A 20,138-nucleotide genomic window follows, 5' to 3' on the forward strand; every position below is an offset into this window, starting at 1 on the left:
ACGGGGCGCTGTTCTCTGAGGGCACACTGAGGAGTGGGGCAACAGGCTCTTGGCTCCTCCAGGCCGGAGACCAGGAGGCCGCCATTTGTATTCCCGTCCTCCGGAACTCTACGGAAAGCGCTCAGGGAACAATTCCGCCTAGGCAAAGACATTTGAGAATCACTACACCAGGCCCCTCCCCCAGAAGATCAACAAGAAATCCATCCAAGACCAAGTTCACCTACCAAGGAGTGCGGTTTCAATACCAAGGAGAGCAGCAGAATTCCAGAGGAGGAGAAAGCAAAGCACGGAACTCATGACTTTCTCCCTGTGATTTTTTTAGTCTTGCAGTTAATTTAATTTTTTTCCTTTACATTTTTTTTCTCTTCTTCTGCCAATTTTTTTTAACTTTTACCCTTTTCTTTTTTAACGTTTTTTAACTAGTTTATCTAATATATATATTTTTTCTTTTTTATATTTTTCTTTATTCGTTTTCTTTTTTTAATTCGTTTCTATTTTTTTTCTTTTTTTTCTTTTTCTTTTTGAACCTCTTTTTATCCCCTTTCTCCCCCCTCACGATTTGGGATCTCTTCTGATTTGGTTAAAGCATATTTTCCTGGGGTTGTTGCCATCCTTTTAGTATTTTACTTGCTCCTTCATATACTCTTATGTGGACAAAATGACAAGACAGAAAAATTCAACACAAAAAAAAGAACAATACGCAGTACCGAAGGCTAGGGACCTAATCAATACAGACATTGGTAATATGTCAGATTTAGAGTTCAGAATGACAATTCTCAAGGTTCTAGCTGGGCTCGAAAAAGGCATGGAAGATAGTAGAGAAACCCTCTCGGGAGATATAAAAGCCCTTTCTGGAGAAATAAAAGAACTAAAATCAAACCAAGTTGAAATCAAAAAAGCTATTAATGAGGTGCAATAAAAAATGGAGGCTCTCACTGATAGGATAAATGAGGCAAAAGAAAGAATTAGTGATATAGAAGACCAAATGACAGAGAATAAAGAAGCTGAGCAAAAGAGGGACAAACAGCTACTGGAACACGAGGGGAGAATTCGAGAGATAAGTGACACCATAAGACGAAACAACATTAGAATAATTGGGATTCCAGAAGAAGAAGAGAGAGAGAGGGGAGCAGAAGGTATACTGGAGAGAATTATTGGGGAGAATTTCCCCAATATGGCAAAGGGAACGAGCATCAAAATTCAGGAGGTTCAGAGAACGCCCCTCAAAATCAATAAGAATAGGCCCACACCCCGTCACCTAATAGTAAAATTTACAAGTCTCAGTGACAAAGAGAAAATCCTGAAAGCAGCCCGGGAAAAGAAGTCTGTAACATACAATGGTAAAAATATTAGATTGGCAGCTGACTTATCCACAGAGACCTGGCAGGCCAGAAAGAGCTGGCATGATATTTTCAAAGCACTAAACGAGAAAAACATGCAGCCAAGAATACTATATCCAGCTAGGCTATCATTGAAAATAGAAGGAGAGATTAAAAGCTTCCAGGACAAACAAAAACGGAAAGAATTTGTAAACACCAAACCAGCTCTACAGGAAATCGTGAAAGGGGTCCTCTAAGCAAAGAGAGAGCCTACAAGTGGTAGATCAGAAAGGAACAGAGACCATATACAGTAACAGTCACCTTACAGGCAATACAATGGCACTAAATTCATATCTCTCAATAGTTACCCTGAATGTTAATGGGCTAAATGCCCCTGTCAAAAGACACAGGGTATCAGAATGGATAAAAAAACAAAACCCATCTATATGTTGCCTCCAAGAAACTCATTTTAAGCCCGAAGACACCTCCAGATTTAAAGTGAGGGGGTGGAAAAGAATTTACCATGCTAATGGACATCAGAAGAAAGCAGGAGTGGCAATCCTTATATCAGATCCATTAGATTTTAAGCCAAAGACTATAATAAGAGATGAGGAAGGACACTATATCATACTCAAAGGGTCTGTCCAACAAGAAGATCTAACAATTTTAAATATCTATGCCCCCAACGTGGGAGCAGCCAACTATATAAACCAATTAATAACAAAATCAAAGAAACACATCAACAATAATACAATAATAGTAGGGGACTTTAACACTCCCCTCACTGAAATGGACAGATCATCCAAGCAAAAGATCAGCAAGGAAATAAAGGCCTTAAACGACACACTGGACCAGATGGACATCACAGATATATTCAGAACATTTCATCCCAAAGCAACAGAATACACATTCTTCTCTAGTGCACACGGAACATTCTCCAGAATAGATCACATCCTCGGTCCTAAATCAGGACTCAACCGGTATCAAACGATTGGGATCATTCCCTGCATATTTTCAGACCACAATGCTCTGAAGCTAGAACTCAACCACAGAGGAAGTTTGGAAAGAACCCAAATACATGGAGACTAAACAGCATCCTTCTAAAGAATGAATGGGTCAACCGGGAAATTAAAGAAGAATTGAAAAAAATCATGGAAACAAATGATAATGAAAATACAACGGTTCAAAATCTGTGGGACACAACAAAGGCAGTCCTGAGAGGAAAATATATAGCGGTACAAGCCTTTTTCAAGAAACAAGAAAGGTCTCAGGTACACAACCTAACCCTACACCTAAAGGAGCTGGAGAAAGAACAAGAAAGAAACCCTAAGCCCAGGAGGAGAAGAGAAATCATAAAGATCAGAGCAGAAATCAATGAAATAGAAACCAAAAAAAAACAAAAAAACAATAGAGCAAATCAACGAAACTAGGAGCTGGTTCTTTGAAAGAATTAATAAAATTGATAAACCCCTAGCCAGACTTATCAAAAAGAAAAGAGAAAGGAACCTAATAAATAACATCATGAATGAAAGAGGAGAGATCACAACTAACACCAAAGAAATACAAACTATTATAAGAACATACTATGAGCAACTCTACGCTAATAAATTTGATGATCTGGAAGAAATGGATGCATTCCTAGAAACATATAAACTACCACAACTGAACCAGGAAGAAATAGAAAGCCTGAACAGACCCATAACCAGTAAGGAGATTGAAACAGTCATTAAAAGTATCCAAACAAACAAAAGCCCAGGGCCAGATGGCTTCCCGGGGGAATTCTACCAAACATTTAAAGAAGAACTAATTCCTATTCTCCTGAAACTGTTCCAAAAAATAGAAATGGAAGGAAAACTTCCAAACTCATTTTATGAGGCCAGCATCACTTTGATCCCAAAGCCAGACAAGGATCCCATCAAAAAAGAGCTATAGACCAATATCCTTGATGAACACAGATGTGAAAATTCTCACCAAAATACTAGCCAATAGGATTCAACAGTATATTAAAAGGATCATTCACCACGACCAAGTGGGATTTATTCCAGGGCTGCAAGGTTGGTTCAACATCCGCAAATCAGTCAATGTGATACAACACATCAATAAAAGAAAGAACAAGAACCATATGATACTCTCAATAGATGCTTAAAAAGCATTTGACAAAGTACAGCATCCCATCCTGATCAAAACTCTTCAAAGTATAGGGATAGAGGGCACATACCTCAATATCATCAAAGCCATCTATGAGAAACCCACCTCAAATATCATTCTCAATGGAGAAAAACTAAAAGCTTTTCAGCTAAGGTCAGGAACATGGCAGGGATGTCCATTATCACCACTGCTATTCAACATAGTACTAGAAGTCCTAGCCTCAGCAATCAGACAACAAAAGGAAATTAAAGGCATCCAAATCGGCAAAGAAAAAGTCGAATTATCACTCTTCGCAGATGATATGATACTATATGTGGAAAACCCAAAAGACTCCACTCCAAAACTGCTAGAACTTATACAGGAATTCAGTAAAGTGTCAGGATATAAAATCAATGCACAGAAATCAGTTGCATTTCTCTAAATCAACAGCAAGACAGAAGAAAGAGAAATTAAGGAGTCAATCCCATTTACAATTGCACCCAAAACCATAAGATACCTAGGAATAAACCTAACCAAAGAGGCACAGAATCTATACTCAGAAAACTATAAAGTACTCATGAAAGAAATTGAGGGAGACACAAAGAAATGGAAAAATGTTCCATGCTCCTGGGTTGGAAGAATAAATATTGTGAAAATGTCTATGCTACCTAAAGCAATCTACACATTTAATGCAATTCCTATCAAAGTACCATCCATCTTTTTCAAAGAAATGGAACAAATAATTCTAAAATTTATATGGAACCAGAAAAGACCTCGAATAGCCAAAGGGATATTGAAATAGAAAGCCAACGTTGGTGGCATCACAATTCCGGACTTCAAGCTCTATTACAAAGTTGTTATCATCAAGACAGCATGGTAGTGGCACAAAAACAGACACATAGATCAATGGAACAGAATAGAGAGCCCAGAAATAGACCCTCAACTCTATGGTCATCTAATGTTCGACAAAGCAGGAAAGAATGTCCAATGGAAAAAAAAAATAGCCTCTTCAATAAATGGTGTTGGGTAAATTGGACAGCCCATGCAGAAAAATGAAATTGGACCATTTCCTTACACCACACATGAAAATAGACTCAAAATGGATGAAGGACCTCAATGTGCAAAAGGAATCCATCAAAATCCTTGAGGAGAACACAGGCAGCAACTTCTTCAACCTCAGCCGCAACAACATCTTCCTAGGAACATCACCAAAGGCAAGGGAAGCAAGGGCAAAAATGAACTATTGGGATTTCATCAAGATCAAAAGCTTTTGCATAGCAAAGGAAACAGTTAACAAAATCAAAAGACAACTGACAGAATGGTAGAAGATATTTGTGAACGACATATCAGATAAAGGACTAGTGTCCAAAATCTATAAAGAACTTAGGAAACTCAACACCCAAAGAACAAATAATCCAATCAAGAAATGGGCAGAAGACATGAACAGACATTTCTGCAAAGAAGACATCTAGATGGCCAACAGACACATGAAAAAGTGCTCCATATCACTCGGCATCAGGGAAATACAAATCAAAACCACAATGAGATATCACCTCACACCAGTCAGAATGGCTAAAATCAACAAGTCAGGAAATGACAGATGCTGGCGAGGATGTGGAGAAAGGGGAACCCTCCTACACTGTTGGTGGGAATGCAAGCTGGTGCAACCACTCTGGAAAACAGCATGGAGGTTCCTCAAAATGTTGAAAATAGAACTATCCTATGACCCAGCAATTGCACTACTGGGTATTTACCCTAAAGATACAAACGTAGTGATCCAAAGGGGCACGTGCACCCGAATGTTTATAGCAGCAATGTCCACAATAGCCAAACTATGGAAAGAACTTAGATGCCCATCTACAGATGAATGGATAAAGAAGATGTGGTATATATACACAATGGAATACTATGCAGCCATCAAAAGAAATGAAATCTTGCCATTTGCGACAACATGGATGGAACTAGAGCGTATCATGCTTAGCGAAATAAGTCAAGCAGAGAAAGACAACTATCATATGATCTCCCTGATATGAGGAAGTGGTGATGCAACATGGGGGCTTAAGTGGGTAGGAGAAGAATCAATGAAACAAGATGGGATTGGGAGGGAGACAAACCATAAGTGACTCTTAATCTCACAAAACAAACTGAGGGTTGCTGGGGTGAGGGGGGTTGTGAGAAGGGGGGTGGGGTTATGGACATTGGGGAGGGTATGTGCTTTGGTGAGTGCTGTGAAGTGTGTAAACTTGGCGATTCACAGACCTGTACCCCTGGGGATAAAAATATATGTTTATAAAAAATACAAAATTAAATTTAAAAAAATGAATGAGAAACTAAGGTATTCTAAGATTTAAAAAACAAAAACAGATATTTCATTGCTAGCCTAACCTATTGATATTTCTTTTTTTGTTAATATTTATTTATTGGAGAGAGAGAGAGAAAGAGAGAGAAAGGGAGAGAGCATGAGAGGGGTAAAGGTCAGAGGACAAAGCAGACTCCCTGCTGAGCAAGGAGCCCGATGTGGGACTTGATCCCTGGACACCAGGATCATGTCCTGAGCTGAAGGCAGATGCTAAACCGACTGAGCCACCCAGGTGCCCACCTATTGATATTTCATCACCAGAACTGCCCTACAAGAAATACCAAAGGGATTTCTTCAAACTGAAATGAAAGGACTCTAGATGGTAACATGAATCAGCAGAAAAAAACAAAACAAAACAGTACTGGTAGAGGGAACTACCTAAGTATATAAAAGACAGTATAAATGTAATTTTGTTTGTAATGCTTTTCTTCTATCTTACTTAAGAGAAAATGATATAAAGCAATTTTTGTGTTAATAGGCTTGTAATGTATAAAGATGAAATATGTATGGCAGTAACAGCATAAATGAGAGAGGAGGGAATTAAGTTTTATGGGAGCAAAATGTTTTCATACCATTGATATTAAGATATATTAATTCAGACTGCTTGCTTTAAATTAAGATCTTAATTGTAATATCTGGGGCAGCCACTAAAACAAAACAAAACAAAACAAAAAAGTAAAAAATATGTGGTAAAATAAATGACAATTAAAACATTATACTAAGATATCAAATTAACACAAAAAAGGCAATAACGGAAGAATTAAGGAACAAAAAAGACATGAGACATATAGAGAACTAATAGCAAAATGGCAGGTATAATTCCAATCTCAGTAATTGCATTAAATATAAATGAATTAAATACACAATTAGAATGTAGAATAGATTTTAAATCTATGATCATCTATACATTCCCTATAAGGGACCTATATTAGATTTAAAGCACAAATCGGTTAGGAATAAAAAGATGGAAAAACACATGTAAACAGTAAACAAAAGAGAGTTGGAGTAGCTATACTAATAACAATAAAATAGAGATTAAAACAAAAATTGTTGCTAGAGAAAATGTTTTTTAAGGCTAAAAGTTTTAATTCAATAGAGAGATATAAAAATATAAATTTATATGCACCTAACAAAAGAGCTCCAAATTACATTAAGAAAGCACTGAGGGAAGAAACAAGAAATTCAACAATAATTGTTGAAGACTTCAATACCCCACTTTCATTAATGGATAGAACAACTAGGCAGAAGATCAACAAAGAGAAAGACTTGAATAACACTAACCACCAACCTAACAAACATCTATATAGAACACTCTACTCAGCAACAGCTGAATACATACTCTTCTTAAATGCACATGGGACATTATCCGGGGTGGACCACATGTTAGGTCATAAAGCAAGCCTCAGTAAGTTTAAAAGGATTAAAATAATACAAAGTGTGTCCTCCACTCAAAATGAAAATAAATTAAAAGTCCATAACACAAGAACATTTGGGAAATTTGCAAATATGTGGAAATAGAACAATGCACTTCTAAATAATGGGTTAAAAAAGGAAAAACATGGGAAAAAGAAAATTCATTGAGATGAATGAAAACAGAAACACAACATATCAAAACTTATGGGCTACCACTAAAGCGATACCCAGAAGGATATTTCATAGCTGTAAATGCCCTGATTTTAAAAAATAAGAAAGATTTCAAAAAATAACCTAACCTTCCATCTTTTAAGTTTTTTAAAACTAGAAAAAGGAGAGCAGATCAATCCTTCAGCAGGAGAAGGGAAATACTAAAGATTAGAGCACAAAATAACCAAACAAGTAATAGAAAAACAATAGAGAAAATCAACAAAATCAATACTTTGTTCTTTAAAAATAATAACAGAACTGACAAATCATTAAAAGGCTGGTCAAGAAAGAGAATAGACTTAAATAGGTAAAATGAGAAATGAAAGCAGGACAGAAATAAAAAGGACTCTAAATACTATAAAAAATTGTATGCCAATAAGTAAAATAAACTGATGAAATAAACAAATTCCCAGAAAGAGAGAAACCACCAAAACTAATGCAGTAAAAATTAAAATGTTCGGATAGACTATAACAAGTAAAGACATTGAACTAGCAATTTAAAAAAAAACACAAAGAGGGATGCTTGGGTGGCTCAGTTCCTTAAGCATCTGCCTTCGGTTCAGGTCATGGAGCTCTGTGTCAGGAGCAAGATAAGGATGTATGCTTTCACCACTCCTATTAAACATTGTACTGGAGGTTCTAGCCAGGGCAATTAGGGAAGAAATTTTATATGTATATATATATATAATATATAATAAATAAAATAAAAAGTTCTTATATAGAGAGAGAGAGATAATTTTTATATATAGAGAGAGAGACAGTGGTAACTTTATATATATAAATATAATATAAATATATATATATATTCTTTATAGAGAGAGAGTAGTAACTTTTCAACAAATGGTGGGAAAATTGGACATCTGCAGGCAAAAGAATGAAGTTGGACCCCTACCTCACACCATATTCAAAAATTAATCCAAAATGTATTCAATGTAGGAGCTAAAAGTATAAAACTCTTAGAGAAAATGGAGAACTTATATTAGGTTCTTGGGGTGCATGGGTGGCTGGGTTGGTTAAGCCACTGCCTTTGGCTCAGGTCACGATCTCAGAGTCCTGGGATCAAGCCAAGGTCAGTCTCCCTGTTCAGCGGGGAGTCTGATTCTCCCTCTGCCCCTCCCCACTGCTTGTGCACTCTCTCTTTCTAAAATAAATAAAATCATAAAAAAATTTAGGTTCTTATGCTTAGATGAGACGCCAAAAATACAGGTGACCCCAAAAAAAAAAGAATAGAGAAATCGGACTTCATCACAATTACAAACTTTTGTGCTACAAATGACACCACGAAGAAAATGAAATGATAAAAACCCATTACAAGATGGGAGAAAATGTTTGCCAATCATATATTTGATCAAGGACTTACATTCAGAATAAAGAACTCTTAAAATTCAATAATAAAACACAATTCAATTTAAAAAATTGGGAAGGGATCTGAATAGATATTTCTCTAAGGAAGATATACAACTGGCCAAGAACACATGAAAAGGTGCTCAACATAATTAGCCATCAGAGGAATGTACATTAAAACCACAGTGAGGTACCAGTTCACACACAGTAGGATGGCTATAATAAAAAAGGCAGCTAATAACAAGTGTTGACAAGGATGTGGAGAAATTGGAACCATCCAACACTGCTGATTGAAATGTAAAATGATGTAGCTGCTTTTGAAAATAATCCAGCAGCTCTTCAAAAAATTAAATATAGAGTCACTATATGATTTAACAATTCCATTCTTGTGTACATACTTAAGAATAATGAAAACATGTGTCCACAGAAAAACATGTACATGAAGGTTCATAGCACAGCTTTATTAATAATAGCCAAAAAGTGGGAAAAAAAAACAAATTTCCATCAAGTGATGAGTGGATAAACAAAATGTGTTTTATCTCTAGGGTGGAACATTACTTAGCCATGAAAAGGAAGAAAGCACTGGTACCTGCTACAACATGATGAAGCTTAAAATGTTAAGTGCAAGAAGTGTTTAAGTGGAAGAAACCGGATACAAAATGCCACATATGACATGAATCCATTCATATTAAACTTCCAGAAAAGCAAAACCATAGAGATAGAAAGGAAAGTGGTGGTTGTCAGAGGCACAGGGTGGGGAAGGTGGGACCTGGGAGTTACCACTAATGGGTATAGGGTTTCTTTTGGGGTTGATGAAAATGATCTTAAAGTAGATAATGTTCAACTCTGAATATACTAAAATCCACTGACTTGTGCACTTTTTAAAAAGATTTGTTTACTTATTTGAGAGAGAATGAGAGAGAGAGAGTGGGAGGAGGAACAAAGGGAAAGAGTCTCAAGCAGACTCCTTACTAAGCATGGAACTCCATCCCAGAAGCCATGAGATCATGAACTGAGCAGAAACAAAGAGATGCTTAACCGACTGAGCCACCCAGGCACCCCCGACTTGTGCATTTTAAAAGATTGAATTTGATGTTTAATGAATTATATCTCCATAAAAATCTATTTTTAAAAAATGAGTCACTCAAGTTCATTCCTCTGTGAAGCAGTCCTGAGTTTTTCAAGGTCAAGGGGACAGGACAGAGAATTTAAAAGCCTGAGCTGCTATTGTTGAGTGCCTCCTTTTGTCAGGCACTGTGCTGAGCACTTGATATACTTGAACATGCTTTGAATCTAAGACCAATTCTGTGAGGAAGGAGTTTCAATCTCCATTTTACGGTCACTCTATAGTGGGTAAAACTGAACCACTTGCAGGAAGTGGTGGAGACAGGGTTTAAACCCAGATCTGTGCTCTATGTCCTCTTCCCAGGACCTGGCTACGGAGGGCTCCTGCCATAGACGGTCCTGCTCCTTTGATCCCTGTGTCCCTGGCCATGGAATGGAGGGGACAGTGGGCCCTGGTTAGAGTTTGGTCCCTGATGCCCCGTTGAACTGAGCTCTCCGTCTTGATGCAGCTGGCTTGGGGTGGGGAATGCACATGAGCTCAGCTCTGGCTGCTGAAAACCTATCTTGGTCTCCAGACTCACAGACTGGGTATATTTTTATCACAGGTCACAGGGAATTTCCCGACCAGGAGATCAATACCAGTTCATTATTCATGGGGGGAGGGGTGGAATCTGGGACAGGCAGTCTGTGGTAGCTGTGCTTGAGGACTCCTTCAGGCATTTCCTGCACATGACAGTGTTCCCATACTCCCTCTCGCTTGCTTGAGCTCCGTCTGAGCCCTGCTAGGGGTTTTACAAAGTTTACCTCATTTATACCTGTGATCTTTTTAAAAATTGCTTATTTATTTGACAGAGAGAGCACAAGTAGGCAGAGTGGCAGGCAGAAGGAGAAGCAGGCTTTGCCCCAAGCAGGGAGCCTGACAAGGGGCTCGGTCCTAGGACCCTAAGATCGTGACCTGAGCCAAAGGCAGCCGCTTAATCGACCAAGACACCCAGGCACCCCTATACCCATGATCTTAAGAGTAAGTCAGGTTTATCTACTGCCTGGCTTACCAAGGTGCAGAAGGGTTGTGAGACTTGCCTGAAGCCACACAGCTAATAATGGTCAGAGCTGGGTTTCAAATTGAGGTTGGAGAGGGGCATTTGCAGAGATCCTGTTAAGGAGGTGACTTCATCTTTCCAGACTCAGATTCCCTCCCCACTGCCCTTCCATGCCAGACGCCCCCCGCCCCCAATCTATCTGAGCTTTCTGAGGACACTGTTTCTGGCTGTGTCAGCTGACTCAGTAAGGTAGCCAGCAATACTCATTTGACAGATGAGGAAACTGAGGCACAGAGTTGGAGAAACCACAAAGCAATGCATCAGTAATCACAATCCAGCTCCTCTCCTTTTCAGCTGAGCATTTTCCCCCACAGCACCCACACAGACAAACCGATTTTCCAGACCAGCCTAGAAAGTTTGGGATGAAGGCCTTGTAATCACATCCTACCTGCAAGAAAGAACACAGGGCCCAGTCAGGAGTGTAGGCCCCGGCAGCTTCCCAAACGAAGAGGAGCCCTTCCAGGCTCATGCCTGGCCAACTACTCTGCTCGCTACCAGTTTAGACCCAGCTGGGGCCTTGCAGGGGTGCAGAGGAGACTCTGGGCAACATCAGTTCCTGGGGAGGCACCAGGAGCAGCTCCAGATGCTGCCCTTTGGCCCCAAGAGTTGTCCTCCTGCCATCTTGGGTTTCCCCAGCAGCCACAGGCACCTTGCTTCTAGTCCCCTGGTTTCCTTCAGGACCCAGGCTGCATTCTGGAGCCAGAAAGGCCGTGGATGCCCCATCGTCCTTCCCCAGAGACAGCTCAAATGACCATTAAGCTTTGAGCAGACACAGGCAGTGGTAGGCGAGGGCTCAGGGCAGGAAGCATGTTGTTCTTTACTAATTAGCCTCCTATAGTCACCAGAAAGGGTCCATGGCCTCTGAGCAAAACAGCCATGTCAGTTCTCCGTGGCTGCTCCTCTGCAGCCCATAACCTGAATGCTTTGGGCAGGAATGCTGGTGGGCAAGCAGATGTCTGGGCAGCCCACACTCCGTGGAAGGGGATGTGAGACAGGGGTTTCACAGATGGTCTCAGCCCCTTGGAGTCCAAAGGGCCTTCCTGGGAGATGTGAGAGGGCCAGGAGCCTGAGGGGCAGCAGGCACATCCTAGGATCAGAAAGAGCCTCCAAGCCCTGTCTGCTTTGAAAACCTGGGTTCTGCTCATTCCTGGTCAAAACCAACCCTTGTCATGACCACCAAACGTCTTCCCCAACTCAGACTCACAGAATATCAGAAAGCATCTGCTTCCCCTACCTTCTCCATTGTACAGATGCAGAAGCTGAGGCTCAGAGAGGCAGAAGGCTGTATTATGAAGAGCAGTGGCAGAGGGGGATAGAGCTCTACCCCTGTCCCTGGCCCTGGCCCTCACCTTCTCTGTGCCCTACGAACCTTGGCTTAGAGATAGTGACTTGCCAGAATGTAAGGCCTGTGGAATTCCCCTCTCTTTTTCCAGCCCTGGTGTCTGGTGCTTAGAAAGTGCTTAATGTTTTTAGACTGACAACTTCCTGATCTGAGCAGATCCCCAGAGACCAGCTGAGCTTTGGAGAACCCTGATGACTGGCTTGAGATGGCCCTTGAGGCTTTCCATATCTTCCTAGAGCCCTCCCAAAGCTGCCTAGTATTCAGGTCTCCCTTCGTCCCTGCCCCCATCCCTGTCCTTCCTTGCTCCAGCATCCAGCAGGCTGAAACTCAGGGATATTTCACATCAAACAGGTTGTGGTTCCTTGCTTTCCCCAACTCCAGTCTCAGACCCTGCCATGTTCCAAACCCCAACCAGGGAAGATGCAGCCAGGTCCATCCAGAGAGAGAGCAGGCACCAGAAAACTCTTCAGGCAGGCCTTGGTCCCAGAGAGGGACAGGCCTTTGAAATCTCTTTGACCCTTGGCCCTCAGACTCACCTCACTTACTGCTCGCTAATTAGAGCACTGTCAGCATTCTCCCAATCCCTGCGTCCCCATCACCACTCAGAGGGATCACTTCCCAGCCAGTCTCCCTCTTCATGTTCCTCACGTAGACTTGAGTTCTTCAGGAAACATCCCTGAGTCTTGCTGAGAATGACCAGGTCTTTATAACAAGGCTTTTTGGTTAGAGTCCAATCGGCACTACTGTCCGAGACCACTGCCTGCCTCATGCCTATGCTTGCTTTGGTGTTTGGCCACCCTTGGCCGCCATGTCAGTTTTCCTGGCCATTCTCCTCCTTTTGTACCCACTCACCCTCAGGGCCAAGCCAAACTAGCCTCATACCTGGGCTCTATGGATGTAGCAGGAGAAATCCTTACTAAGTGACCAGCATTGTGATAGGTACTTCAATGGCCACTATCTCTATTGAGCCTATTCAGGCAGGGATACACAGTCCCAGCTTAGAAATAGAGAAACTTAGGCTCAAAGAAATCCTGGGAGTTAAATGGTGAAACCGGGTGAGAAACCAGTTCTGTCAGATTCCAAAGACAGAATTGGGGCAGCTGAAATAGGGTGAATTGAGGCTGGGGGAAAAGCCCATCTGACCCACCAGACTAGGAACAGCACAAGGGCAACACAATTTATTGAGGGTCGACTCCACATGGGTCACTGTACATGTGGTGCTTCTCTCCATTGCCCAGAAGTTCCATGTTGGCTCTCACTGAAGTCTGTAGAGCTGGGAACCTAACTTGGTGGTGGGCCCCAGTGGATTCGGTGTAGATGCCAGTAGTAGGAATGAATGAGAAATGAGTGTAGGTTTTGGTGACTAACCTTGGTCTCCGGGGTGGGGCCCTGAGGTGGTATTCAGCTATAGGGTGGAGCCGTGTGTGCTCGCGCATGTCTGTTAGTCCAGGTGACAGCTGACTCAGATCCCTGGATGCCTGGGTGGAGGAAATGATGAGGCCTGGGACTGAGTCTTCCTGAGTTTGCCAAGGGCTAGGGGGAGACACCATGAGCTCCAATCTGCTTCTTTCCCCTGGGACCCCTGTGGTGAAGCTCAGCACCCCATCCCACCCCACCTTCCTTAGCCGGCAAATGGAATCTCATCAGCATATTAATAGGACATTATGGTTTCTAATGAGGATCCTGGAAACATTACGGAGCAGATTAAAGCTAGCTCCACCCCATTAACCAGCCCTGGGCCCTCCCTGGGGATCCTTAGGTCGGGGGAGGGGCAGAGAGGCTTGGAGGATGAGAGCTGTTGTTTTCTACTGCCCATAGGAAGGGAAGGTGGGATGAGAGCCACAGGGAGAGAAGCTGGGCTCGGACCCCCAGGCTCCAGCTTTTTTTCTGGGTCCCAAGGTAACAATTGGACTGGCAGAGCATTGCTGTTCCTGCTGTCCTTGTCTAGGGCCTGAGGCTGACAGGTCCACCACACCAGCTGGGACCCTCATCCAGTCCTAGCCCCAGGCCCAGCCCCAGCCCTTAACGTTGTCCAAGCATGCGGGTAACCAAGGCTGGCAACATTACCACTAGCCTCTGCCTGTACACTTACGGTAGGCATACCTCAATGAATGTCTATAAACAAGAACCCCCACTGATTGGGCATCTGCTGTGTGCTAGGCACTATACAGGACACCTTCCCACACGAGATGCTACTGAATCCATTAAAAAAAAAAAAAAAACAAACACACAAAGTAGACGCCAGTCTTCATTCTGCTTCAGACATGAGAAAATGAGGTTCAGAGAGGGGAAGCAACTTGCCCAAGGTGGCACAGCAACTCTGCTAGTCTAAGCTCAGTGTGTCTGATTTTAAAGCCCACATTGTTTCCTTTATGCCTTGCTGCTTAATTAGCAGCTCCTGGGTGTAAATGACCTTGCTATATCCCGGGGGCTTCATTTCCTAACCTCCCACTGCTTCCCCTGGGGGCAGTGTGGTATTCCGGAAAACGTGAGTTGGTAGAGAGAAGGTTCTGTATTTCAACTCCAGCTCTCCCATGACCTAGCTGTGTGACCTTGGAAAATCTCACTTAACCTCTTGAGTCTCCTTTTTCTCATCTGTCAAAAGAGGCTGGGATTCCAAGGTCCTTGTGAAGAGTCAATGAAAAGTACTTGGTAAACATTAACCGTCAGCACTACTCTCTCGCTCTCATTTGTTTTCATCTGCCAAATGGGGCTCCTTTTCGCTCACCCTAACTGCCTCTGTGGGTGAGGAGGACTGTGGCAGGATTAAGGAGCACAGCAAAAGCAACAGAATGCTACTTCCAATGAAAGGGCTATAGCTAGCAAACTTCTTTGTCCTCAGCCAAGCTGGGGAAAGTGTTCTATGTTTCATAGGCTGGGCAAACTTTTTTTAAAATATTTTTTTATTTATTCATGCGTGTGTGTGAGAGAGAGAGTAAGAGAGAGAGAGAGAACGTGAGCAGGGGAGAGAGGGAGAAGCAGGCTTCCCGCTGAGCCGGGAGCTGAATGCAGGACTTGATCCCAGGACCCTGGGATTATTACCTGAGCCCAAGGCAGAAGCTTAATGACTGAACCACCCAGGCATCCCTGAATTTGTATTCTTTCTGCCCACACTGAACATCTTTTCCGGAAGGCAAATGTTGCTCTAGGTTTGGTGGTTCATTCATTCATTCATTTAATGTATGTGTGTGTGTGGGGGGGGGTGTGCCCATGAGTAAAAAAACACATCCCAGGCACTATCTAAAATGCAGGGGTTATGGAAGGAAACCAACCAGATGTGGTTCTGCCCTTCATGAGCTTTTATTCTGGGGGGTGGGGAGACAACAAGCAAACAAGCTCACAGTTCAGTGCTATGAGGAGCATGAAACGGTGCGATGGGCTAGAGTGGACTGGGTAGTGAGGGAAAGCTTCTGAGAAGAGTGACGTTGGAACTGACTGATGCCCTTGTGATGAGAAGAAGGCCATATTCAGGGAGGGGGCAGCAAGAACAAAGGCTTAGAGGCCAGAGTGTCGACCATGAGTGAGGAGTCTTGGGCTTTTTTTTTTTTTTAAGATTTTATTTATTTATTTGACAGACGGAGATCACAAGTAGGCAGAGAAGCAAGCAGAGAGAGAGAAGGAAGCAGGCTCCCTGCTGAGCAGAGAGCCCGATGCGGGGCTTGATTCCAGGACAGGGCTTGATCCCAGGACCCTGGGATCATGACCTGAGCTGAAGGCAGAGGCTTTAACCCACTGAGCCACCCAGGTGCCCTATCCATCTTAGTGATTCTTTCAAAGAACCAGCTTCTCATTTCATTGATGTGTTTATCAACCTGAGCCACCCAGGCGCCCTGGAGTCTTAGGCTTGATCTGCATCTTATGCATCACCCTTTGGGAAGGTGTTTTGGAAAGCCAAAGTAACACCCCATCTGAAGGCAAACGCATGTGTTGGGAGAGGTTACTGCAGGAGAGGGGTTGCGTGTCCCTGGGCTTATGGAGGGGTACAGTCTGGGTCGTGGCTCACTCAGTTCCTGGGAAGAGAAACGTACAGTGGAAAGAGGATACAACTTCGAGTCCGGAGGTCCTGGGTTCCAGTTCAGGCCGCACCGCTGACTCATAGCTAATGTAAATTGCGTGTGTAATTTTGGCCAAGTTCCTTTGCCTCCCTAGGCCATGGTCACCATCAGTAAGATGGAGGAGGGGAGCGGAGGGAGGGATTGCCTCCTATTTGCCAGCCTCTTCTCTTGGCTTCCCACTATGAGGAAGTGCTCTCTCCTCAGGCATAGCAGTCCTGGCAACAGGTGGGGTGATGTTTGAAGGCTTGAAAATGTGATGGTGAGGGTCCTGTGCTGTCTCCTGCCTGGGTCCCCAGCCCAAGGTGGGAAGAAGGCCCCTTCGTTCCAAGTATCCCTCCATTCTAGCTCATTCCTTCCCTTGCTGGGGAGGCACTTCTCCAGACCCTGGCGCAGATGCTTTGCTTCTCAGGTTCCCTGCTGGGCCCCACTGAGCCAAGCGCCTCAGCCTCAGCCTCGCCAGGGACTGCGCCCTTCCGCTCCCAACCCCCCCACTGCTGCCAGCACCAGCGCCAGGCCCCCTCCACCCCACATCGCTCTCCCTGCTCTTCTCTGAACTGCCTCCAGCTTGGCTGCATTGCTGCGATAATGAGGTGTCTGCGACTGAACGCAGTGGGCTCGGCAGGGTAGAACAGCAGGCCAGAGGCCCGGGAGACAGGCAGCTGGCAGAGACTGCCCCAGCTGGCCCTGGAATCTACTAGGTGCCCCCCACCCAACCTGCCAGCTCCATTGTCATCCTGGACCCCACTGCCCAGGTCCCAGGGCACAAAGGTCCCAAAGTCTTAAGATGAAGAGAGGTCCCAGTGTTGTAAAAAAAAAAAAAAAAAAAAAAAAAAAAAAAAAAAAATCCAGCTCCACAATGATGTCAATGATGATAGGAAAATTCCTGGGTTTCAAAGGGTTGCCCCCCTAATAACCCCTTATATCTGGACAATATATCAGTGTTTACAGGCACTTTCACTCATTCTGCAAACATTTACTGAGAACAAACCCACTGCCAGGCCCCATGATGGTCAAAGGGAAATGAGGAACAAGAGCATGAGCTCCCTGCCTAGTGGAGAGACAGACCCTGAAACAGGCCAGGATGGTAAGGGAGTCAGAGCCAGGACTGGAGCCCCAAGAATCCAGGGGACTGGGTGCCCAAGCCACTCTTGAAGGGGCAGGGAGGAAATGGGGAGGTTTCTCGGAAGAGGGAACCTTTAGAACCATCCTGATGAAAGAGCAAAAATTGGGCAGGCAAGGGGGCCTGAGGGTAGGAAGGTGATGTCCTGTGCAAAGGGAACAGCTTGAGAAACCCAGAGGACATCTTGCTTAATCCTCAAAACAACCCCAGAAGACAGGCATTCTCATGTTCATTTTCCAGATTGGCAAAACAGAGGACCAGATGCAATGAGGCTTACCTCTGGGGCACCGTTAGTTTGGGAAAACACAAACAAACAAAAATCCTTTTGGAATGCCTAGATGGCTCAGTCAGTTAAGCATCTGCCTTTGGCTCAGGGCATGATCCCAGGGTCCTGGGATCGAGTTTCAAGTCGGGCTCCCTGCTTGGTGGGGAGCCTGCTTCTCCTTCTCCCGCTGTTCTTGAGGGTGCTCTCTCTCTCTGTTTTTCTCTCTGACAAATAAATAAATAATATCTTAAAAAAAAAAAGGAAAAAATTGATTTCTCATCCATCAGCTTCCTTTTCTGCTTACACCGACCCTATGATATAGGGACTTAATGTGCACCTATGAAAGGTGGAGAGACAAGGAAGGAAAGTGGCTAAAGAAACAGGCTCTGAGCTCTTCCCAAGTCTGCATTAGTTTCCCAAGTTGGAGATTAGCATTTAGGGGGCTAGGGACCCTAAGTTTTCTATGAAGCTATACTCTTTGATCCTTCCTTCCACCCTTGGACATTCCTACCTTATTCTCTACCCTGTACCATTCTGCCTTCCCCAGATTGATCTCCCATGTGGCTAAAGCAGAGTTTAGGCGAAATGCCACACCACTCGTCCAGAGTGCCCATCCAGTCAAAGAGGTATTCTGAATTATTCAGGAGCCTTGGCTAGCAAGATGGGGGCGGGGAGGAGAATGGGAGCAGGTGTTCCCGCATGCCAAGCATGGCACCTGCACAGGAAGTGACCCCAGAGGCTGGACCGTCTTCAGCTGACATCTCTCTCTCTCTCTCTCCCCCCACCTGGAGAGAAACCAGAGAAATTGCAAGCTGGTGGTGCAGACAGGAGAGGACCCTCGGTAGGGGTAGGTGGGAGGAGGGAGAAACGTGAGGGTGCTTGGTAACCACAGGTCCCAATTCCTGAGTGCTTCTAATATGCTATACCTTAGCTCCTTTCCTTTCCACAATAACTTTGTGCTCTTATTGTTATTTTTTAGTTGGAGAAAGAGAGAGGTGAAGTAGCTTGCCTAGAGTTTACAGTGAGCCAAATGTTTTCATCCCCCATCCTGCCCCCAGAATTCATATGTTGAACCCTAACCCCTAATGGGATGGTATTCAGAGGCAAGCCCTTTGGTGGGTAATTAGGGTTAGAAGATGTCATGAGGTTAGGGTCTTCATGATGGCATTGGTGCCCTAACGAGTAGAGAACAGAGAGCCTGTTCCCTCTGCACTCTTGCTTGGTCAACACCTTCCCCCACCACTCCCACCATGTGAGACATGCAGCAAGAGGATGGCCATCTATTATCCAGAAGGAGGACTCTCACCACAGATAGAATCTGCTGGTGCCTTGACCTTGGATTTTCCAACCCTCAGAACTGGGGAACATAAATGTTTGTTGTTCGGGGCACCTGGGTGGCTCAGTCATGAAGCATCTGCCTTTGGCTCAGGTCATGATCCTAGAGTCCTGGGATTAAGCCCTCTATCAGGCTCCCTGCTTAGTGGGGAGCCTGCTTCTCCCTTTCCAGCTCCCCCGTGCTTTTGTTCCATCTCTCGCTGCCTCTCTCCGTTATGAATAAATAAAGTCTTTTAAAAAATAAATGTTTGGGTGGGATTATGGACATTGGGGAGGGTATGTGCTTTGGTGAATGCTGTGAGGTGTGTAAACCTGGTGATTCACAGACCTGTACCCCTGGGGATAAAAATATATGTTTATAAAAAATAAAAAATTTAAAAAAATGTTTATTTTTTAACCCATCCAGTCTATGGAATTCCTGAACTGAGTTCAATACATAAATTACGGCTCCAGGATTCAAACCCAGGTTTGGGTCTTCAGAGTAAGCACACATTTTCCACCGTTCCTCTCCTTGCACTTGGGACTCAGGCCTCTGGGACAGGGGGACAACCTGTTCCTCTGACCCTCCCTTTTCAGGGTCCCAATGGCCGCTCAGGACCCCAGCTAGGTCTGAGATGCAACCCTCTCTCCATTAAAAGTAACTCCTGGGAAGCTTCTAGAAGTGCAATTACCAGGTGTGGAATTGCAAATGGGGAAGAGAAAGTTTGGGGTTCTGGGCAGGGGGGTCCTCAACCTCTTCCTTCGAGGCCTTTGGAGTAGGGGGAAGTGTTTGTAAGTGCTGTTAAAAATGCAGCCTCTGGAGTTGGGGTTGCTGGATCTAGCAAATAAAAAACAGGATGCCCAGTGAAGCTTGAATTTCAGACAAACAATGGATACTTTTTAGCCTACGTATGTCCTTTTCAGTATCAGTCTGTACTAAGACATTGTTTGTTCTTGGTCTAAAATTTAAAATGGAACTCAGGTGTCCTGTATTTTATGTGGTAAACCTACCTGGAGTCAAATCACCTGGGCTTCAACACCAGGTCTGCCGCCACTTAGCTGTGTGACATCGGGCAAGTCGGTCATCCCCTCAGTGCCTCGGTGC

This window comes from Mustela putorius, unplaced genomic scaffold (assembly GCF_011764305.1).
Source record: "Mustela putorius furo isolate JIRA1106 unplaced genomic scaffold, ASM1176430v1.1 tig00004053_pilon_pilon_pilon, whole genome shotgun sequence".
In the NCBI taxonomy this organism is placed as follows: Eukaryota; Metazoa; Chordata; class Mammalia; order Carnivora; family Mustelidae; genus Mustela; species Mustela putorius.